The following is a 24,213-nucleotide window of genomic DNA, read 5'->3' on the forward strand; positions in this document are numbered from 1 at the left end:
TGTGTAATAAGCCACTGCCCTTCACCTAAAAACCAACTATTACAGCAAATCTGTGGTGCACAAGCAAGTCATGTACAAATTTCACTGGTGTGACGCACAAAGTATTTTCCCACATGTCTGGCAATCTGCCACTACATATAGTTACCTAAATTAAATTCAAAAGTGTCAGCCAATGAATACCACAACACTGAAGTGTTTAGAAAGCAGACCAGTATGCTAGTATTAACATATAGTATTTAGATGTGAGGCTCTACTATTTTGACAGCACTTTGAATCCCATCAATGTCATACAAGTCGATGCTGTTCACAATTACAGCTGATGCACCTCTCATCCTGTGTCTAGCAGAAAGATTGGACAAACCCTGCATGCAATATTCATCATGTCACATACAATGAAGCTCTAGCACATAAGCAGATAGAGAGGCAGTCAAGACACAAAACACTAGCTAGCTTCAGGATTTTGGAATAGACAGCAACATCACAAACCAGTTTGTGTCACATGACACCAGTAGCTACTCAGTTATTAACTGCTTTCAGATACTAAATCTATCACTCTTTGTTTTGCACTAGCAATTCTTCCTGTAATAACAACATTCACCAAACTGGATTACATCTGACTGACATTTCACAGGAACATAACTACAGCTACTAACACAATGCTAACTTGGTTTCTCTCACCACATGTCCCCTCAACATTTTAGGCTCATTCACACATCTCCATCACAGTGTTTCACTGTTGCCAAGTAGACCTGCCCTGTGTAAACTTGGATCAACACAAATATATCACCTGGTATTGTACTGAAAACGGAACTATGTCCATCATTCCTACTACTACCTTACACAACTCGCATTCACCCATCCATGCGCTAGTAGTGACCTACACTGCTGTGTTTCAAAGTGTGCAATATGAATGGTGTTTTTAATGGTTCGTGAGGCTACTGTGTCTCTTTTTGCAGTCACTATTGTCTTCTGGCGCCATTGGATGAATAGGAGTTATTCAATAATTTAGATGGTCACACACTGTGTCTTCTTGTGCTGTACTTGATGTGTGAGTTAAAAGTTGCCTTGCACTCTGTCATTAAATCGATTAGTATCGTGAGAAAGTACCACTGAAAGAGTAATGCAATTTGTGTTAGCAGTGAAGACAGTTTCGCCAAAATATTCGCTTGTTTTGAGAGTCTTCAAGACCTGCTACCAGCTCCAATCAGCGCCATTTATCCCACACATTAGAGAAGTGTGTTTCATAGGTATGCCTATAAGACACTAAACTCGGAATGTGAGAACATGGCGACAATACGTGCCATCATGTCTTGCTGCCGCCTAGCGGCAGCTGTGTGAACCTGCTGCTGCTGCTCTGGGTGGATGCTGCGAGAGCAAGCGACTCTACGATCTAAGTTTTACATCCAATACTGCCAAATAATACGGTTAACAGAGCTGCCACTTACTAAGAACGACACCTCGCAGTAATTAATTCACAGATTAGCACTCGGCAGGCCTTGTGTTCCTCGCCAGAGCTGCGTAAAGCTACGTCCAAGCCGAACCATATTTGACGCGACGCCATAACTATATATACAATTTCAGAGGGCTCCTCGAATGTACTCGCTTCGGCGGTACATATACTAAAATTGGAACGATACAGAGAAGATTAGCATGGGCCCTGCGCAAGGATGACACGCAAAATCGTGAAGCGTTCCACATTTTTTTCGCAATCTCACTCTCTCATGTCTCACATCAGCTGCTAATACCCTCAGCCACCTCCACAAGTTTCGATTCATATCTGCACCCACTTGTCACAAACTATGCTGTCCATTTACGCAGTTCTCCTCCACTCTCTTTCATTCACAACAGAACATGATAAAACTGGCAATAAACCTATCCCTTACATCACCAATGCACATCTAAAATGTCACTCTAATAACAACTCAGCAAGCACACCAAAACCACAACTACACTGACACAAGTACATGTCACTAGCACCCCTTCAGCTCATTCACAAACCTGACACAAATCACAGCCAGTCTAAGACTAAGCCTAGCACAGGCAAAAGCCTCTTCTCTTCCTCAGTATCACACTCTGCTGTCACAACATCTCTTCCTACTGTCTCAATCACGTCATTTCATAACACACACCTACTGCCACACACAACATTTGGAAACCTTACATCAACTTTACACAAGATAGCTGCATGTTCCAAATCTTTCTCACTCACATACTTTCACTCACACTACTGCTTAAATACACTCTAGCGCTCTAAAATTAGCTTGCATTACCTAATATTTATTTTTCTCTAACGCCTACAAAGCTTCTGGTGCCTGTATGCCACTATCACATACTGACTGAACACAGACCCACAACATTTAACTTTATTCATCTTCATGGCTGCAGCCGATGCCATAATTGTTTCAGCACCATAAATAAACATGTGAAGGAAGATGTCTCTTTAATCATTAAGTGTGCAAGCTACCCCTTTACAAGAAGTTCATTTAACATTATGTTTCAAGTAACTTTCCTAGTGGCCTTGCTATCCAGCTGCAGCCTCATAATACAGACTGCAGGTGACACCTCATCAGATTCTTAACTGAAGCATATCTGCCTGTGTAATAAGCCACTGCCCTTCACCTAAAAACCAACTATTACAGCAAATCTGTGGTGCACAAGCATGTCATGTACAAATTTCACTGGTGTGACGCACAAAGTATTTTCCCACATGTCTGGCAATCTGCCACTACATATAGTTACCTAAATTAAATTCAAAAGTGTCAGCCAATGAATACCACAACACTGAAGTGTTTAGAAAGCAGACCAGTATGCTAGTATTAACATATAGTATTTAGATGTGAGGCTCTACTATTTTGACAACACTTTGAATCCCATCAATGTCATACAAGTCGATGCTGTTCACAATTACAGCTGATGCACCTCTCATCCTGTGTCTAGCAGAAAGATTGGACAAACCCTGCATGCAATATTCATCATGTCACATACACAGAAGCTCTAGCACATAAGCAGATACAGAGGCAGTCAAGACACAAAACACTAGCAAGCTTCAGGATTTTGGAATAGACACCAACATCACAAACCAGTTTGTGTCACATGACACCAGTAGCTACTCAGTTATTAACTGCTTTCAGATACTAAATCTATCACTCTTTGTTTTGCACTAGCAATTCTTCCTGTAATAACAACATTCACCAAACTGGATTACATCTGACTGACATTTCACAGGAACATAACTACAGCTACTAACACAATGCTAACCTGGTTTCTCTCACCACATGTCCCCTCAACATTTTAGGCTCATTCACACATCTCCATCACAGTGTTTCACTGTTGCCAAGTAGACCTGCCCTGTGTAAACTTGGATCAACACAAATACACTCCTGGAAATGGAAAAAAGAACACATTGACACCGGTGTGTCAGACCCACCATACTTGCTCCGGACACTGCGAGAGGGCTGTACAAGCAATGATCACACGCACGGCACAGCGGACACACCAGGAACCGCGGTGTTGGCCGTCGAATGGCGCTAGCTGCGCAGCATTTGTGCACCGCCGCCGTCAGTGTCAGCCAGTTTGCCGTGGCATACGGAGCTCCATCGCAGTCTTTAACACTGGTAGCATGCCGCGACAGCGTGGACGTGAACCGTATGTGCAGTTGACGGACTTTGAGCGAGGGCGTATAGTGGGCATGCGGGAGGCCGGGTGGACGTACCGCCGAATTGCTCAACACGTGGGGCGTGAGGTCTCCACAGTACATCGATGTTGTCGCCAGTGGTCGGCGGAAGGTGCACGTGCCCGTCGACCTGGGACCGGACCGCAGCGACGCACGGATGCACGCCAAGACCGTAGGATCCTACGCAGTGCCGTAGGGGACCGCACCGCCACTTCCCAGCAAATTAGGGACACTGTTGCTCCTGGGGTATCGGCGAGGACCATTCGCAACCGTCTCCATGAAGCTGGGCTACGGTCCCGCACACCGTTAGGCCGTCTTCCGCTCACGCCCCAACATCGTGCAGCCCGCCTCCAGTGGTGTCGCGACAGGCGTGAATGGAGGGACGAATGGAGACGTGTCGTCTTTAGCGATGAGAGTCGCTTCTGCCTTGGTGCCAATGATGGTCGTATGCGTGTTTGGCGCCGTGCAGGTGAGCGCCACAATCAGGACTGCATACGACCGAGGCACACAGGGCCAACACCCGGCATCATGGTGTGGGGAGCGATCTCCTACACTGGCCGTACACCACTGGTGATCGTCGAGGGGACACTGAATAGTGCACGGTACATCCAAACCGTCATCGAACCCATCGTTCTACCATTCCTAGCCCGGCAAGGGAACTTGCTGTTCCAACAGGACAATGCACGTCCGCATGTATCCCGTGCCACCCAACGTGCTCTAGAAGGTGTAAGTCAACTACCCTGGCCAGCAAGATCTCCGGATCTGTCCCCCATTGAGCACGTTTGGGACTGGATGAAGCGTCGTCTCACGCGGTCTGCACGTCCAGCACGAACGCTGGTCCAACTGAGGCGCCAGGTGGAAATGGCATGGCAAGCCGTTCCACAGGACTACATCCAGCAACTCTACGATCGTCTCCATGGGAGAATAGCAGCCTGCATTGCTGCGAAAGGTGGATATACACTGTACTAGTGCCGACATTGTGCATGCTCTGTTGCCTGTGTCTATGTGCCTGTGGTTCTGTCAGTGTGATCATGTGATGTATCTGACCCCAGGAATGTTTCAATAAAGTTTCCCCTTCCTGGGACAATGAATTCACGGTGTTCTTATTTCAATTTCCAGGAGTGTATATCACCTGGTATTGTACTGAAAACGGAACTATGTCCATCATTCCTACTACTACCTCACACAACTCGCATTCACCCATCCATGCGCTAGTAGTGACCTACACTGCTGTGTTTCAAAGTGTGCAATATGAATGGTGTTTTTAATGGTTCGTGAGGCTACTGTGTCTCTTTTTGCAGTCACTATTGTCTTCTGGCGCCATTGGATGAATAGGAGTTACTCAATAATTTAGATGGTCACACACTGTGTGTTCTTGTGCTGCACTTGATGTGTGAGTTAAAAGTTGCCTTGCACTCTGTCATTAAATCGATTAGTATCGTGAGAAAGTACCACTGAAAGAGTAATGCAGTTTGTGTTAGCAGTGGAGACAGTTTCGCAAAAATATTCGCTTGTTTTGAGAGTCTTCAAGACCTGCTACCAGCTCCAATCAGCGCCATTTATCCCACACATTAGAGAAGTGTGTTTCATAGGTATGCCTATAAGACACTAAACTCGGAATGTGAGAACATGGCGACAATACGTGCCATCACGTCTTGCTGCCGCTTAGCGGCAGCTGTGTGAACCTGCTGCTGCTGCTCTGGGTGGATGCTGCGAGAGCAAGCGACTCTACGATCTAAGTTTTACATCCAATACTGCCAAATAATACAGTTAACAGAGCTGCCACTTACTAAGAACGACACCTCGCAGTAATTAATTCACAGATTAGCACTCGGCAGGCCTTGTGTTCCTCGCCAGAGCTGCGTAAAGCTACGTCCAAGCCGAACCATATTTGACGCGACGCCATAACTATATATACAATTTCAGAGGGCTCCTCGAATGTACTCGCTTCGGCGGTACATATACTAAAATTGGAACGATACAGAGATGATTAGCATGGCCCCTGTGGAAGGATGACACGCAAAATCGTGAAGCGTTCCACATTTTTTTCGCAATCTCACTCTCTCATGTCTCACATCAGCTGCTAATACCCTCAGCCACCTACACAAGTTTCGATTCATATCTGCACCCACTTGTCACAAACTATGCTGTCCATTTACGCAGTTCTCCTCCACTCTCTTTCATTCACAACAGAACATGATAAAACTGGCAATAAACCTATCCCTTACATCACCAATGCACATCTAAAATGTCACTCTAATAACAACTCAGCAAGCACACCAAAACCACAACTACACTGACACAAGTACATGTCACTAGCACCCCTTCAGCTCACTCACAAACCTGACACAAATCACAGCCAGTCTAAGACTAAGCCTAGCACAGGCAAAAGCCTCTTCTCTTCCTCAGTATCACACTCTGCTGTCACAACATCTCTTCCTACTGTCTCAATCACGTCATTTCATAACACACACCTACTGCCACACACAACATTTGGAAACCTTACATCAACTTTACACAAGATAGCTGCATGTTCCAAATCTTTCTCACTCACATACTTTCACTCACACTACTGCTTAAATACACTCTAGCGCTCTAAAATTAGCTTGCATTACCTAATATTTATTTTTCTCTAACGCCTACAAAGCTTCTGGTGCCTGTATGCCACTATCACATACTGACTGCACACAGACCCACAACATTTAACTTTATTCATCTTCATGGCTGCAGCTGATGCCATAATTGTTTCAGCACCATAAATAAACATGTGAAGGAAGATGTCTCTTTAATCATTAAGTGTGCAAGCTACCCCTTTACAAGAAGTTCATTTAACATTATGTTTCAAGTAACTTTCCTAGTGGCCTTGCTATCCAGCTGCAGCCTCATAATACAGACTGCAGGTGACACCTCATCAGATTCTTAACTGAAGCATATCTGCCTGTGTAATAAGCCACTGCCCTTCACCTAAAATCCAACTATTACAGCAAATCTGTGGTGCACAAGCAAGTCATGTACAAATTTCACTGGTGTGACGCACGAAGTATTTTCCCACATGTCTGGCAATCTGCCACTACATATAGTTACCTAAATTAAATTCAAAAGTGTCAGCCAATGAATACCACAACACTGAAGTGTTTAGAAAGCAGACCAGTATGCTAGTATTAACATATAGTATTTAGATGTGAGGCTCTACTATTTTGACAGCACTTTGAATCCCATCAATGTCATACAAGTCGATGCTGTTCACAATTACAGCTGATGCACCTCTCATCCTGTGTCTAGCAGAAAGATTGGACAAACCCTGCATGCAATATTCATCATGTCACATACACAGAAGCTCTAGCACATAAGCAGATACAGAGGCAGTCAAGACACAAAACACTAGCTAGCTTCAGGATTTTGGAATAGACAGCAACATCACAAACCAGTTTGTGTCACATGACACCAGTAGCTACTCAGTTATTAACTGCTTTCAGATACTAAATCTATCACTCTTTGTTTTGCACTAGCAATTCTTCCTGTAATAACAACATTCACCAAACTGGATTACATCTGACTGACATTTCACAGGAACATAACTACAGCTACTAACACAATGCTAACCTGGTTTCTCTCACCACATGTCCCCTCAACATTTTAGGCTCATTCACACATCTCCATCACAGTGTTTCACTGTTGCCAAGTAGACCTGCCCTGTGTAAACTTGGATCAACACAAATATATCACCTGGTATTGTACTGAAAACGGAACTATGTCCATCATTCCTACTACTACCTCACACAACTCGCATTCACCCATCCATGCGCTAGTAGTGACCTACACTGCTGTGTTTCAAAGTGTGCAATATGAATGGTGTTTTTAATGGTTCGTGAGGCTACTGTGTCTCTTTTTGCAGTCACTATTGTCTTCTGGCGCCATTGGATGAATAGGAGTTACTCAATAATTTAGATGGTCACACACTGTGTGTTCTTGTGCTGCACTTGATGTGTGAGTTAAAAGTTGCCTTGCACTCTGTCATTAAATCGATTAGTATCGTGAGAAAGTACCACTGAAAGAGTAATGCAGTTTGTGTTAGCAGTGAAGACAGTTTCGCAAAAATATTCGCTTGTTTTGAGAGTCTTCAAGACCTGCTACCAGCTCCAATCAGCGCCATTTATCCCACACATTAGAGAAGTGTGTTTCATAGGTATGCCTATAAGACACTAAACTCGGAATGTGAGAACATGGCGACAATACGTGCCATCACGTCTTGCTGCCGCTTAGCGGCAGCTGTGTGAACCTGCTGCTGCTGCTCTGGGTGGATGCTGCGAGAGCAAGCGACTCTACGATCTAAGTTTTACATCCAATACTGCCAAATAATACAGTTAACAGAGCTGCCACTTACTAAGAACGACACCTCGCAGTAATTAATTCACAGATTAGCACTCGGCAGGCCTTGTGTTCCTCGCCAGAGCTGCGTAAAGCTACGTCCAAGCCGAACCATATTTGACGCGACGCCATAACTATATATACAATTTCAGAGGGCTCCTCGAATGTACTCGCTTCGGCGGTACATATACTAAAATTGGAACGATACAGAGATGATTAGCATGGCCCCTGTGGAAGGATGACACGCAAAATCGTGAAGCGTTCCACATTTTTTTCGCAATCTCACTCTCTCATGTCTCACATCAGCTGCTAATACCCTCAGCCACCTACACAAGTTTCGATTCATATCTGCACCCACTTGTCACAAACTATGCTGTCCATTTACGCAGTTCTCCTCCACTCTCTTTCATTCACAACAGAACATGATAAAACTGGCAATAAACCTATCCCTTACATCACCAATGCACATCTAAAATGTCACTCTAATAACAACTCAGCAAGCACACCAAAACCACAACTACACTGACACAAGTACATGTCACTAGCACCCCTTCAGCTCATTCACAAACCTGACACAAATCACAGCCAGTCTAAGACTAAGCCTAGCACAGGCAAAAGCCTCTTCTCTTCCTCAGTATCACACTCTGCTGTCACAACATCTCTTCCTACTGTCTCAATCACGTCATTTCATAACACACACCTACTGCCACACACAACATTTGGAAACCTTACATCAACTTTACACAAGATAGCTGCATGTTCCAAATCTTTCTCACTCACATACTTTCACTCACACTACTGCTTAAATACACTCTAGCGCTCTAAAATTAGCTTGCATTACCTAATATTTATTTTTCTCTAACGCCTACAAAGCTTCTGGTGCCTGTATGCCACTATCACATACTGACTGCACACAGACCCACAACATTTAACTTTATTCATCTTCATGGCTGCAGCCGATGCCATAATTGTTTCAGCACCATAAATAAACATGTGAAGGAAGATGTCTCTTTAATCATTAAGTGTGCAAGCTACCCCTTTACAAGAAGTTCATTTAACATTATGTTTCAAGTAACTTTCCTAGTGGCCTTGCTATCCAGCTGCAGCCTCATAATACAGACTGCAGGTGACATCTCATCAGATTCTTAACTGAAGCATATCTGCCTGTGTAATAAGCCACTGCCCTTCACCTAAAATCCAACTATTACAGCAAATCTGTGGTGCACAAGCATGTCATGTACAAATTTCACTGGTGTGACGCACAAAGTAGTTTCCCACATGTCTGGCAATCTGCCACTACATATAGTTACCTAAATTAAATTCAAAAGTGTCAGCCAATGAATACCACAACACTGAAGTGTTTAGAAAGCAGACCAGTATGCTAGTATTAACATATAGTATTTAGATGTGAGGCTCTACTATTTTGACAACACTTTGAATCCCATCAATGTCATACAAGTCGATGCTGTTCACAATTACAGCTGATGCACCTCTCATCCTGTGTCTAGCAGAAAGATTGGACAAACCCTGCATGCAATATTCATCATGTCACATACACAGAAGCTCTAGCACATAAGCAGATACAGAGGCAGTCAAGACACAAAACACTAGCAAGCTTCAGGATTTTGGAATAGACACCAACATCACAAACCAGTTTGTGTCACATGACACCAGTAGCTACTCAGTTATTAACTGCTTTCAGATACTAAATCTATCACTCTTTGTTTTGCACTAGCAATTCTTCCTGTAATAACAACATTCACCAAACTGGATTACATCTGACTGACATTTCACAGGAACATAACTACAGCTACTAACACAATGCTAACCTGGTTTCTCTCACCACATGTCCCCTCAACATTTTAGGCTCATTCACACATCTCCATCACAGTGTTTCACTGTTGCCAAGTAGACCTGCCCTGTGTAAACTTGGATCAACACAAATATATCACCTGGTATTGTACTGAAAACGGAACTATGTCCATCATTCCTACTACTACCTCACACAACTCGCATTCACCCATCCATGCGCTAGTAGTGACCTACACTGCTGTGTTTCAAAGTGTGCAATATGAATGGTGTTTTTAATGGTTCGTGAGGCTACTGTGTCTCTTTTTGCAGTTACTATTGTCTTCTGGCGCCATTGGATGAATAGGAGTTACTCAATAATTTAGATGGTCACACACTGTGTTCTTGTGCTGTACTTGATGTGTGAGTTAAAAGTTGCCTTGCACTCTGTCATTAAATCGATTAGTATCGTGAGAAAGTACCACTGAAAGAGTAATGCAATTTGTGTTAGCAGTGAAGACAGTTTCGCAAAAATATTCGCTTGTTTTGAGAGTCTTCAAGACCTGCTACCAGCTCCAATCAGCGCCATTTATCCCACACATTAGAGAAGTGTGTTTCATAGGTATGCCTATAAGACACTAAACTCGGAATGTGAGAACATGGCGACAATACGTGCCATCATGTCTTGCTGCCGCCTAGCGGCAGCTGTGTGTACCTGCTGCTGCTGCTCTGGGTGGATGCTGCGAGAGCAAGCGACTCTACGATCTAAGTTTTACATCCAATACTGCCAAATAATACAGTTAACAGAGCTGCCACTTACTAAGAACGACACCTCGCAGTAATTAATTCACAGATTAGCACTCGGCAGGCCTTGTGTTCCTCGCCAGAGCTGCGTAAAGCTACGTCCAAGCCGAACCATATTTGACGCGACGCCATAACTATATATACAATTTCAGAGGGCTCCTCGAATGTACTCGCTTCGGCGGTACATATACTAAAATTGGAACGATACAGAGAAGATTAGCATGGCCCCTGCGCAAGGATGACACGCAAAATCGTGAAGCGTTCCACATTTTTTTTCGCAATCTCACTCTCTCATGTCTCACATCAGCTGCTAATACCCTCAGCCACCTACACAAGTTTCGCTTCATATCTGCACCCACTTGTCACAAACTATGCTGTCCATTTACGCAGTTCTCCTCCACTCTCTTTCATTCACAACAGAACATGATAAAACTGGCAATAAACCTATCCCTTACATCACCAATGCACATCTAAAATGTCACTCTAATAACAACTCAGCAAGCACACCAAAACCACAACTACACTGACACAAGTACATGTCACTAGCACCCCTTCAGCTCATTCACAAACCTGACACAAATCACAGCCAGTCTAAGACTAAGCCTAGCACAGGCAAAAGCCTCTTCTCTTCCTCAGTATCACACTCTGCTGTCACAACATCTCTTCCTACTGTCTCAATCACGTCATTTCATAACACACACCTACTGCCACACACAACATTTGGAAACCTTACATCAACTTTACACAAGATAGCTGCATGTTCCAAATCTTTCTCACTCACATACTTTCACTCACACTACTGCTTAAATACACTCTAGCGCTCTAAAATTAGCTTGCATTACCTAATATTTATTTTTCTCTAACGCCTACAAAGCTTCTGGTGCCTGTATGCCACTATCACATACTGACTGCACACAGACCCACAACATTTAACTTTATTCATCTTCATGGCTGCAGCCGATGCCATTATTGTTTCAGCACCATAAATAAACATGTGAAGGAAGATGTCTCTTTAATCATTAAGTGTGCAAGCTACCCCTTTACAAGAAGTTCATTTAACATTATGTTTCAAGTAACTTTCCTAGTGGCCTTGCTATCCAGCTGCAGCCTCATAATACAGACTGCAGGTGACACCTCATCAGATTCTTAACTGAAGCATATCTGCCTGTGTAATAAGCCACTGCCCTTCACCTAAAAACCAACTATTACAGCAAATCTGTGGTGCACAAGCATGTCATGTACAAATTTCACTGGTGTGACGCACAAAGTATTTTCCCACATGTCTGGCAATCTGCCACTACATATAGTTACCTAAATTAAATTCAAAAGTGTCAGCCAATGAATACCACAACACTGAAGTGTTTAGAAAGCAGACTAGTATGCTAGTATTAACATATAGTATTTAGATGTGAGGCTCTACTATTTTGACAACACTCTGAATCCCATCAATGTCATACAAGTCGATGCTGTTCACAATTACAGCTGATGCACCTCTCATCCTGTGTCTAGCAGAAAGATTGGACAAACCCTGCATGCAATATTCATCATGTCACATACACAGAAGCTCTAGCACATAAGCAGATACAGAGGCAGTCAAGACACAAAACACTAGCAAGCTTCAGGATTTTGGAATAGACACCAACATCACAAACCAGTTTGTGTCACATGACACCAGTAGCTACTCAGTTATTAACTGCTTTCAGATACTAAATCTATCACTCTTTGTTTTGCACTAGCAATTCTTCCTGTAATAACAACATTCACCAAACTGGATTACATCTGACTGACATTTCACAGGAACATAACTACAGCTACTAACACAATGCTAACCTGGTTTCTCTCACCACATGTCCCCTCAACATTTTAGGCTCATTCACACATCTCCATACAGTGTTTCACTGTTGCCAAGTAGACCTGCCCTGTGTAAACTTGGATCAACACAAATATATCACCTGGTATTGTACTGAAAACGGAACTATGTCCATCATTCCTACTACTACCTCACACAACTCGCATTCACCCATCCATGCGCTAGTAGTGACCTACACTGCTGTGTTTCAAAGTGTGCATAATGAATGGTGTTTTTAATGGTTCGTGAGGCTACTGTGTCTCTTTTTGCAGTCACTATTGTCTTCTGGCGCCATTGGATGAATAGGAGTTACTCAATAATTTAGATGGTCACACACTGTGTTCTTGTGCTGTACTTGATGTGTGAGTTAAAAGTTGCCTTGCACTCTGTCATTAAATCGATTAGTATCGTGAGAAAGTACCACTGAAAGAGTAATGCAATTTGTGTTAGCAGTGAAGACAGTTTCGCAAAAATATTCGCTTGTTTTGAGAGTCTTCAAGACCTGCTACCAGCTCCAATCAGCGCCATTTATCCCACACATTAGAGAAGTGTGTTTCATAGGTATGCCTATAAGACACTAAACTCGGAATGTGAGAACATGGCGACAATACGTGCCATCACGTCTTGCTGCCGCCTAGCGGCAGCTGTGTGAACCTGCTGCTGCTGCTCCGGGTGGATGCTGCGAGAGCAAGCGACTCTACGATCTAAGTTTTACATCCAATACTGCCAAATAATACAGTTAACAGAGCTGCCACTTACTAAGAACGACACCTCGCAGTAATTAATTCACAGATTAGCACTCGGCAGGCCTTGTGTTCCTCGCCAGAGCTGCGTAAAGCTACGTCCAAGCCGAACCATATTTGACGCGACGCCATAACTATATATACAATTTCAGAGGGCTCCTCGAATGTACTCGCTTCGGCGGTACATATACTAAAATTGGAACGATACAGAGATGATTAGCATGGCCCCTGTGGAAGGATGACACGCAAAATCGTGAAGCGTTCCACATTTTTTTCGCAATCTCACTCTCTCATGTCTCACATCAGCTGCTAATACCCTCAGCCACCTACACAAGTTTCGATTCATATCTGCACCCACTTGTCACAAACTATGCTGTCCATTTACGCAGTTCTCCTCCACTCTCTTTCATTCACAACAGAACATGATAAAACTGGCAATAAACCTATCCCTTACATCACCAATGCACATCTAAAATGTCACTCTAATAACAACTCAGCAAGCACACCAAAACCACAACTACACTGACACAAGTACATGTCACTAGCACCCCTTCAGCTCACTCACAAACCTGACACAAATCACAGCCAGTCTAAGACTAAGCCTAGCACAGGCAAAAGCCTCTTCTCTTCCTCAGTATCACACTCTGCTGTCACAACATCTCTTCCTACTGTCTCAATCACGTCATTTCATAACACACACCTACTGCCACACACAACATTTGGAAACCTTACATCAACTTTACACAAGATAGCTGCATGTTCCAAATCTTTCTCACTCACATACTTTCACTCACACTACTGCTTAAATACACTCTAGCGCTCTAAAATTAGCTTGCATTACCTAATATTTATTTTTCTCTAACGCCTACAAAGCTTCTGGTGCCTGTATGCCACTATCACATACTGACTGCACACAGACCCACAACATTTAACTTTATTCATCTTCATGGCTGCAGCTGATGCCATAATTGTTTCAGCACCATAAATAAACATGTGAAGGAAGATGTCTCTTTAATCATTAAGTGTGCAAGCTACCCCTTTACAAGAAGTTCATTTAACATTATGTTTCAAGTAACTTTCCTAGTGGCCTTGCTATCCAGCTGCAGCCTCATAATACAGACTGCAGGTGACACCTCATCAGATTCTTAACTGAAGCATATCTGCCTGTGTAATAAGCCACTGCCCTTCACCTAAAAACCAACTATTACAGCAAATCTGTGGTGCACAAGCAAGTCATGTACAAATTTCACTGGTGTGACGCACAAAGTATTTTCCCACATGTCTGGCAATCTGCCACTACATATAGTTACCTAAATTAAATTCAAAAGTGTCAGCCAATGAATACCACAACACTGAAGTGTTTAGAAAGCAGACCAGTATGCTAGTATTAACATATAGTATTTAGATGTGAGGCTCTACTATTTTGACAGCACTTTGAATCCCATCAATGTCATACAAGTCGATGCTGTTCACAATTACAGCTGATGCACCTCTCATCCTGTGTCTAGCAGAAAGATTGGACAAACCCTGCATGCAATATTCATCATGTCACATACACAGAAGCTCTAGCACATAAGCAGATACAGAGGCAGTCAAGACACAAAACACTAGCTAGCTTCAGGATTTTGGAATAGACAGCAACATCACAAACCAGTTTGTGTCACATGACACCAGTAGCTACTCAGTTATTAACTGCTTTCAGATACTAAATCTATCACTCTTTGTTTTGCACTAGCAATTCTTCCTGTAATAACAACATTCACCAAACTGGATTACATCTGACTGACATTTCACAGGAACATAACTACAGCTACTAACACAATGCTAACTTGGTTTCTCTCACCACATGTCCCCTCAACATTTTAGGCTCATTCACACATCTCCATCACAGTGTTTCACTGTTGCCAAGTAGACCTGCCCTGTGTAAACTTGGATCAACACAAATATATCACCTGGTATTGTACTGAAAACGGAACTATGTCCATCATTCCTACTACTACCTTACACAACTCGCATTCACCCATCCATGCGCTAGTAGTGACCTACACTGCTGTGTTTCAAAGTGTGCAATATGAATGGTGTTTTTAATGGTTCGTGAGGCTACTGTGTCTCTTTTTGCAGTCACTATTGTCTTCTGGCGCCATTGGATGAATAGGAGTTACTCAATAATTTAGATGGTCACACACTGTGTTCTTGTGCTGCACTTGATGTGTGAGTTAAAAGTTGCCTTGCACTCTGTCATTAAATCGATTAGTATCGTGAGAAAGTACCACTGAAAGAGTAATGCAATTTGTGTTAGCAGTGAAGACAGTTTCGCAAAAATATTCGCTTGTTTTGAGAGTCTTCAAGACCTGCTACCAGCTCCAATCAGCGCCATTTATCCCACACATTAGAGAAGTGTGTTTCATAGGTATGCCTATAAGACACTAAACTCGGAATGTGAGAACATGGCGACAATACGTGCCATCATGTCTTGCTGCCGCCTAGCGGCAGCTGTGTGAACCTGCTGCTGCTGCTCTGGGTGGATGCTGCGAGAGCAAGCGACTCTACGATCTAAGTTTTACATCCAATACTGCCAAATAATACAGTTAACAGAGCTGCCACTTACTAAGAACGACACCTCGCAGTAATTAATTCACAGATTAGCACTCGGCAGGCCTTGTGTTCCTCGCCAGAGCTGCGTAAAGCTACGTCCAAGCCGAACCATATTTGACGCGACGCCATAACTATATATACAATTTCAGAGGGCTCCTCGAATGTACTCGCTTCGGCGGTACATATACTAAAATTGGAACGATACAGAGAAGATTAGCATGGCCCCTGCGCAAGGATGACACGCAAAATCGTGAAGCGTTCCACATTTTTTTCGCAATCTCACTCTCTCATGTCTCACATCAGCTGCTAATACCCTCAGCCACCTACACAAGTTTCGATTCATATCTGCACCCACTTGTCACAAACTATGCTGTCCATTTACGCAGTTCTCCTCCACTCTCTTTCATTCACAACAGAACATGATAAAACTGGCGATAAACCTATCCCTTACATCACCAATGCACATCTAAAATGTCACTCTAATAACAACTCAGCAAGCACACCAAAACCACAACTACACTGACACAAGTACATGTCACTAGCACCCCTTCAGCTCATTCACAAACCTGACACAAATCACAGCCAGTCTAAGACTAAGCCTAGCACAGGCAAAAGCCTCTTCTCTTCCTCAGTATCACACTCTGCTGTCACAACATCTCTTCCTACTGTCTCAATCACGTCATTTCATAACACACACCTACTGCCACACACAACATTTGGAAACCTTACATCAACTTTACACAAGATAGCTGCATGTTCCAAATCTTTCTCACTCACATACTTTCACTCACACTACTGCTTAAATACACTCTAGCGCTCTAAAATTAGCTTGCATTACCTAATATTTATTTTTCTCTAACGCCTACAAAGCTTCTGGTGCCTGTATGCCACTATCACATACTGACTGCACACAGACCCACAACATTTAACTTTATTCATCTTCATGGCTGCAGCCGATGCCATTATTGTTTCAGCACCATAAATAAACATGTGAAGGAAGATGTCTCTTTAATCATTAAGTGTGCAAGCTACCCCTTTACAAGAAGTTCATTTAACATTATGTTTCAAGTAACTTTCCTAGTGGCCTTGCTATCCAGCTGCAGCCTCATAATACAGACTGCAGGTGACACCTCATCAGATTCTTAACTGAAGCATATCTGCCTGTGTAATAAGCCACTGCCCTTCACCTAAAAACCAACTATTACAGCAAATCTGTGGTGCACAAGCATGTCATGTACAAATTTCACTGGTGTGACGCACAAAGTATTTTCCCACATGTCTGGCAATCTGCCACTACATATAGTTACCTAAATTAAATTCAAAAGTGTCAGCCAATGAATACCACAACACTGAAGTGTTTAGAAAGCAGACCAGTATGCTAGTATTAACATATAGTATTTAGATGTGAGGCTCTACTATTTTGACAACACTTTGAATCCCATCAATGTCATACAAGTCGATGCTGTTCACAATTACAGCTGATGCACCTCTCATCCTGTGTCTAGCAGAAAGATTGGACAAACCCTGCATGCAATATTCATCATGTCACATACACAGAAGCTCTAGCACATAAGCAGATACAGAGGCAGTCAAGACACAAAACACTAGCAAGCTTCAGGATTTTGGAATAGACACCAACATCACAAACCAGTTTGTGTCACATGACACCAGTAGCTACTCAGTTATTAACTGCTTTCAGATACTAAATCTATCACTCTTTGTTTTGCACTAGCAATTCTTCCTGTAATAACAACATTCACCAAACTGGATTACATCTGAGTGACATTTCACAGGAACATAACTACAGCTACTAACACAATGCTAACCTGGTTTCTCTCACCACATGTCCCCTCAACATTTTAGGCTCATTCACACATCTCCATCACAGTGTTTCACTGTTGCCAAGTAGACCTGCCCTGTGTAAACTTGGATCAACACAAATATATCACCTGGTATTGTACTGAAAACGGAACTATGTCCATCATTCCTACTACTACCTCACACAACTCGCATTCACCCATCCATGCGCTAGTAGTGACCTACACTGCTGTGTTTCAAAGTGTGCAATATGAATGGTGTTTTTAATGGTTCGTGAGGCTACTGTGTCTCTTTTTGCAGTCACTATTGTCTTCTGGCGCCATTGGATGAATAGGAGTTACTCAATAATTTAGATGGTCACACACTGTGTTCTTGTGCTGTACTTGATGTGTGAGTTAAAAGTTGCCTTGCACTCTGTCATTAAATCGATTAGTATCGTGAGAAAGTACCACTGAAAGAGTAATGCAATTTGTGTTAGCAGTGAAGACAGTTTCGCAAAAATATTCGCTTGTTTTGAGAGTCTTCAAGACCTGCTACCAGCTCCAATCAGCGCCATTTATCCCACACATTAGAGAAGTGTGTTTCATAGGTATGCCTATAAGACACTAAACTCGGAATGTGAGAACATGGCGACAATACGTGCCATCATGTCTTGCTGCCGCCTAGCGGCAGCTGTGTGAACCTGCTGCTGCTGCTCTGGGTGGATGCTGCGAGAGCAAGCGACTCTACGATCTAAGTTTTACATCCAATACTGCCAAATAATACAGTTAACAGAGCTGCCACTTACTAAGAACGACACCTCGCAGTAATTAATTCACAGATTAGCACTCGGCAGGCCTTGTGTTCCTCGCCAGAGCTGCGTAAAGCTACGTCCAAGCCGAACCATATTTGACGCGACGCCATAACTATATATACAATTTCAGAGGGCTCCACGAATGTACTCGCTTCGGCGGTACATATACTAAAATTGGAACGATACAGAGAAGATTAGCATGGCCCCTGCGCAAGGATGACACGCAAAATCGTGAAGCGTTCCACATTTTTTTCGCAATCTCACTCTCTCATGTCTCACATCAGCTGCTAATACCCTCAGCCACCTACACAAGTTTCGATTCATATCTGCACCCACTTGTCACAAACTATGCTGTCCATTTACGCAGTTCTCCTCCACTCTCTTTCATTCACAACAGAACATGATAAAACTGGCAATAAACCTATCCCTTACATCACCAATGCACATCTAAAATGTCACTCTAATAACAACTCAGCAAGCACACCAAAACCACAACTACACTGACACAAGTACATGTCACTAGCACCCCTTCAGCTCATTCACAAACCTGACACAAATCACAGCCAGTCTAAGACTAAGCCTAGCACAGGCAAAAGCCTCTTCTCTTCCTCAGTATCACACTCTGCTGTCACAACATCTCTTCCTACTGTCTCAATCACGTCATTTCATAACACACACCTACTGCCACACACAACATTTGGAAACCTTACATCAACTTTACACAAGATAGCTGCATGTTCCAAATCTTTCTCACTCACATACTTTCACTCACACTACTGCTTAAATACACTCTAGCGCTCTAAAATTAGCTCGCATTACCTAATATTTATTTTTCTCTAACGCCTACAAAGCTTCTGGTGCCTGTATGCCACTATCACATACTGACTGCACACAGACCCACAACATTTAACTTTATTCATCTTCATGGCTGCAGCCGATGCCATTATTGTTTCAGCACCATAAATAAACATGTGAAGGAAGATGTCTCTTTAATCATTAAGTGTGCAAGCTACCCCTTTACAAGAAGTTCATTTAACATTATGTTTCAAGTAACTTTCCTAGTGGCCTTGCTATCCAGCTGCAGCCTCATAATACAGACTGCAGGTGACACCTCATCAGATTCTTAACTGAAGCATATCTGCCTGTGTAATAAGCCACTGCCCTTCACCTAAAAACCAACTATTACAGCAAATCTGTGGTGCACAAGCATGTCATGTACAAATTTCACTGGTGTGACGCACAAAGTATTTTCCCACATGTCTGGCAATCTGCCACTACATATAGTTACCTAAATTATATTCAAAAGTGTCAGCCAATGAATACCACAACACTGAAGTGTTTAGAAAGCAGACCAGTATGCTAGTATTAACATATAGTATTTAGATGTGAGGCTCTACTATTTTGACAACACTTTGAATCCCATCAATGTCATACAAGTCGATGCTGTTCACAATTACAGCTGATGCACCTCTCATCCTGTGTCTAGCAGAAAGATTGGACAAACCCTGCATGCAATATTCATCATGTCACATACACAGAAGCTCTAGCACATAAGCAGATACAGAGGCAGTCAAGACACAAAACACTAGCAAGCTTCAGGATTTTGGAATAGACACCAACATCACAAACCAGTTTGTGTCACATGACACCAGTAGCTACTCAGTTATTAACTGCTTTCAGATACTAAATCTATCACTCTTTGTTTTGCACTAGCAATTCTTCCTGTAATAACAACATTCACCAAACTGGATTACATCTGACTGACATTTCACAGGAACATAACTACAGCTACTAACACAATGCTAACCTGGTTTCTCTCACCACATGTCCCCTCAACATTTTAGGCTCATTCACACATCTCCATCACAGTGTTTCACTGTTGCCAAGTAGACCTGCCCTGTGTAAACTTGGATCAACACAAATATATCACCTGGTATTGTACTGAAAACGGAACTATGTCCATCATTCCTACTACTACCTCACACAACTCGCATTCACCCATCCATGCGCTAGTAGTGACCTACACTGCTGTGTTTCAAAGTGTGCAATATGAATGGTGTTTTTAATGGTTCGTGAGGCTACTGTGTCTCTTTTTGCAGTCACTATTGTCTTCTGGCGCCATTGGATGAATAGGAGTTACTCAATAATTTAGATGGTCACACACTGTGTTCTTGTGCTGTACTTGATGTGTGAGTTAAAAGTTGCCTTGCACTCTGTCATTAAATCGATTAGTATCGTGAGAAAGTACCACTGAAAGAGTAATGCAATTTGTGTTAGCAGTGAAGACAGTTTCGCAAAAATATTCGCTTGTTTTGAGAGTCTTCAAGACCTGCTACCAGCTCCAATCAGCGCCATTTATCCCACACATTAGAGAAGTGTGTTTCATAGGTATGCCTATAAGACACTAAACTCGGAATGTGAGAACATGGCGACAATACGTGCCATCACGTCTTGCTGCCGCCTAGCGGCAGCTGTGTGAACCTGCTGCTGCTGCTCTGGGTGGATGCTGCGAGAGCAAGCGACTCTACGATCTAAGTTTTACATCCAATACTGCCAAATAATACAGTTAACAGAGCTGCCACTTACTAAGAACGACACCTCGCAGTAATTAATTCACAGATTAGCACTCGGCAGGCCTTGTGTTCCTCGCCAGAGCTGCGTAAAGCTACGTCCAAGCCGAACCATATTTGACGCGACGCCATAACTATATATACAATTTCAGAGGGCTCCACGAATGTACTCGCTTCGGCGGTACATATACTAAAATTGGAACGATACAGAGAAGATTAGCATGGCCCCTGCGCAAGGATGACACGCAAAATCGTGAAGCGTTCCACATTTTTTTCGCAATCTCACTCTCTCATGTCTCACATCAGCTGCTAATACCCTCAGCCACCTACACAAGTTTCGATTCATATCTGCACCCACTTGTCACAAACTATGCTGTCCATTTACGCAGTTCTCCTCCACTCTCTTTCATTCACAACAGAACATGATAAAACTGGCAATAAACCTATCCCTTACGTCACCAATGCACATCTAAAATGTCACTCTAATAACAACTCAGCAAGCACACCAAAACCACAACTACACTGACACAAGTACATGTCACTAGCACCCCTTCAGCTCATTCACAAACCTGACACAAATCACAGCCAGTCTAAGACTAAGCCTAGCACAGGCAAAAGCCTCTTCTCTTCCTCAGTATCACACTCTGCTGTCACAACATCTCTTCCTACTGTCTCAATCACGTCATTTCATAACACACACCTACTGCCACACACAACATTTGAAAACCTTACATCAACTTTACACAAGATAGCTGCATGTTCCAAATCTTTCTCACTCACATACTTTCACTCACACTACTGCTTAAATACACTCTAGCGCTCTAAAATTAGCTTGCATTACCTAATATTTATTTTTCTCTAACGCCTACAAAGCTTCTGGTGCCTGTATGCCACTATCACATACTGACTGCACACAGACCCACAACATTTAACTTTATTCATCTTCATGGCTGCAGCCGATGCCATTATTGTTTCAGCACCATAAATAAACATGTGAAGGAAGATGTCTCTTTAATCATTAAGTGTGCAAGCTACCCCTTTACAAGAAGTTCATTTAACATTATGTTTCAAGTAACTTTCCTAGTGGCCTTGCTATCCAGCTGCAGCCTCATAATACAGACTGCAGGTGACACCTCATCAGATTCTTAACTGAAGCATATCTGCCTGTGTAATAAGCCACTGCCCTTCACCTAAAAACCAACTATTACAGCAAATCTGTGGTGCACAAGCATGTCATGTACAAATTTCACTGGTGTGACGCACAAAGTATTTTCCCACATGTCTGGCAATCTGCCACTACATATAGTTACCTAAATTAAATTCAAAAGTGTCAGCCAATGAATACCACAACACTGAAGTGTTTAGAAAGCAGACCAGTATGCTAGTATTAACATATAGTATTTAGATGTGAGGCTCTACTATTTTGACAACACTTTGAATCCCATCAATGTCATACAAGTCGATGCTGTTCACAATTACAGCTGATGCACCTCTCATCCTGTGTCTAGCAGAAAGATTGGACAAACCCTGCATGCAATATTCATCATGTCACATACACAGAAGCTCTAGCACATAAGCAGATACAGAGGCAGTCAAGACACAAAACACTAGCAAGCTTCAGGATTTTGGAATAGACACCAACATCACAAACCAGTTTGTGTCACATGACACCAGTAGCTACTCAGTTATTAACTGCTTTCAGATACTAAATCTATCACTCTTTGTTTTGCACTAGCAATTCTTCCTGTAATAACAACATTCACCAAACTGGATTACATCTGACTGACATTTCACAGGAACATAACTACAGCTACTAACACAATGCTAACCTGGTTTCTCTCACCACATGTCCCCTCAACATTTTAGGCTCATTCACACATCTCCATCACAGTGTTTCACTGTTGCCAAGTAGACCTGCCCTGTGTAAACTTGGATCAACACAAATATATCACCTGGTATTGTACTGAAAACGGAACTATGTCCATCATTCCTACTACTACCTCACACAACTCGCATTCACCCATCCATGCGCTAGTAGTGACCTACACTGCTGTGTTTCAAAGTGTGCAATATGAATGGTGTTTTTAATGGTTCGTGAGGCTACTGTGTCTCTTTTTGCAGTCACTATTGTCTTCTGGCGCCATTGGATGAATAGGAGTTACTCAATAATTTAGATGGTCACACACTGTGTTCTTGTGCTGTACTTGATGTGTGAGTTAAAAGTTGCCTTGCACTCTGTCATTAAATCGATTAGTATCGTGAGAAAGTACCACTGAAAGAGTAATGCAATTTGTGTTAGCAGTGAAGACATTTTCGCAAAAATATTCGCTTGTTTTGAGAGTCTTCAAGACCTGCTACCAGCTCCAATCAGCGCCATTTATCCCACACATTAGAGAAGTGTGTTTCATAGGTATGCCTATAAGACACTAAACTCGGAATGTGAGAACATGGCGACAATACGTGCCATCATGTCTTGCTGCCGCCTAGCGGCAGCTGTGTGAACCTGCTGCTGCTGCTCTGGGTGGATGCTGCGAGAGCAAGCGACTCTACGATCTAAGTTTTACATCCAGGAGGAGGAGGAGATTAGTGGTTAACGTCCCGTCGACAACGAGGTCATTAGAGACGGAGCGCAAGCTCGGGTGAGGGAAGGATGGGGAAGGAAATCGGCCGTGCCCTTTCAAAGGAACCATCCCGGCATTTGCCTGAAGCGATTTAGGGAAATCACGGAAAACCTAAATCAGGATGGCCGGAGACGGGATTGAACCGTCGTCCTCCCGAATGCGAGTCCAGTGTGCTAACCACTGCGCCACCTCGCTCGGTTTTTTTTTACATCCAATACTGCCAAATAATACAGTTAACAGAGCTGCCACTTACTAAGAACGACACCTCGCAGTAATTAATTCACAGATTAGCACTCGGCAGGCCTTGTGTTCCTCGCCAGAGCTGCGTAAAGCTACGTCCAAGCCGAACCATATTTGACGCGACGCCATAACTATATATACAATTTCAGAGGGCTCCACGAATGTACTCGCTTCGGCGGTACATATACTAAAATTGGAACGATACAGAGAAGATTAGCATGGCCCCTGCGCAAGGATGACACGCAAAATCGTGAAGCGTTCCACATTTTTTTCGCAATCTCACTCTCTCATGTCTCACATCAGCTGCTAATACCCTCAGCCACCTACACAAGTTTCGATTCATATCTGCAC

General features: G+C 42.9%; 9 non-coding genes across 9 annotated transcripts; all 9 read left to right on the forward strand.

The window, feature by feature from the left end:
* The first annotated feature begins 1,595 nt into the window (after positions 1-1,595).
* On the forward strand, positions 1,596-1,702 carry LOC124620883. The gene has a single exon (XR_006980397.1). It is a non-coding gene; the product is annotated as a U6 spliceosomal RNA (small nuclear RNA).
* Positions 1,703-5,613: 3,911 nt separating this feature from the next.
* Positions 5,614-5,720, forward strand: LOC124620892. The gene has a single exon (XR_006980405.1). It is a non-coding gene; the product is annotated as a U6 spliceosomal RNA (small nuclear RNA).
* Positions 5,721-8,207: 2,487 nt separating this feature from the next.
* LOC124620893 lies at positions 8,208-8,314 on the forward strand. Its single transcript, XR_006980406.1, has one exon. It is a non-coding gene; the product is annotated as a U6 spliceosomal RNA (small nuclear RNA).
* A 2,485-nt stretch (positions 8,315-10,799) lies between these two features.
* On the forward strand, positions 10,800-10,906 carry LOC124620841. Its single transcript, XR_006980360.1, has one exon. It is a non-coding gene; the product is annotated as a U6 spliceosomal RNA (small nuclear RNA).
* A 2,485-nt stretch (positions 10,907-13,391) lies between these two features.
* Positions 13,392-13,498, forward strand: LOC124620894. The gene has a single exon (XR_006980407.1). It is a non-coding gene; the product is annotated as a U6 spliceosomal RNA (small nuclear RNA).
* A 2,485-nt stretch (positions 13,499-15,983) lies between these two features.
* Positions 15,984-16,090, forward strand: LOC124620842. Its single transcript, XR_006980361.1, has one exon. It is a non-coding gene; the product is annotated as a U6 spliceosomal RNA (small nuclear RNA).
* Positions 16,091-18,575: 2,485 nt separating this feature from the next.
* LOC124620843 lies at positions 18,576-18,682 on the forward strand. The gene has a single exon (XR_006980362.1). It is a non-coding gene; the product is annotated as a U6 spliceosomal RNA (small nuclear RNA).
* Positions 18,683-21,167: 2,485 nt separating this feature from the next.
* LOC124620844 lies at positions 21,168-21,274 on the forward strand. The gene has a single exon (XR_006980363.1). It is a non-coding gene; the product is annotated as a U6 spliceosomal RNA (small nuclear RNA).
* A 2,751-nt stretch (positions 21,275-24,025) lies between these two features.
* On the forward strand, positions 24,026-24,132 carry LOC124620846. Its single transcript, XR_006980365.1, has one exon. It is a non-coding gene; the product is annotated as a U6 spliceosomal RNA (small nuclear RNA).
* Positions 24,133-24,213: the final 81 nt, after the last annotated feature.

This window comes from Schistocerca americana, chromosome 6 (assembly GCF_021461395.2).
Source record: "Schistocerca americana isolate TAMUIC-IGC-003095 chromosome 6, iqSchAmer2.1, whole genome shotgun sequence".
Lineage (NCBI taxonomy): Eukaryota > Metazoa > Arthropoda > Insecta > Orthoptera > Acrididae > Schistocerca > Schistocerca americana.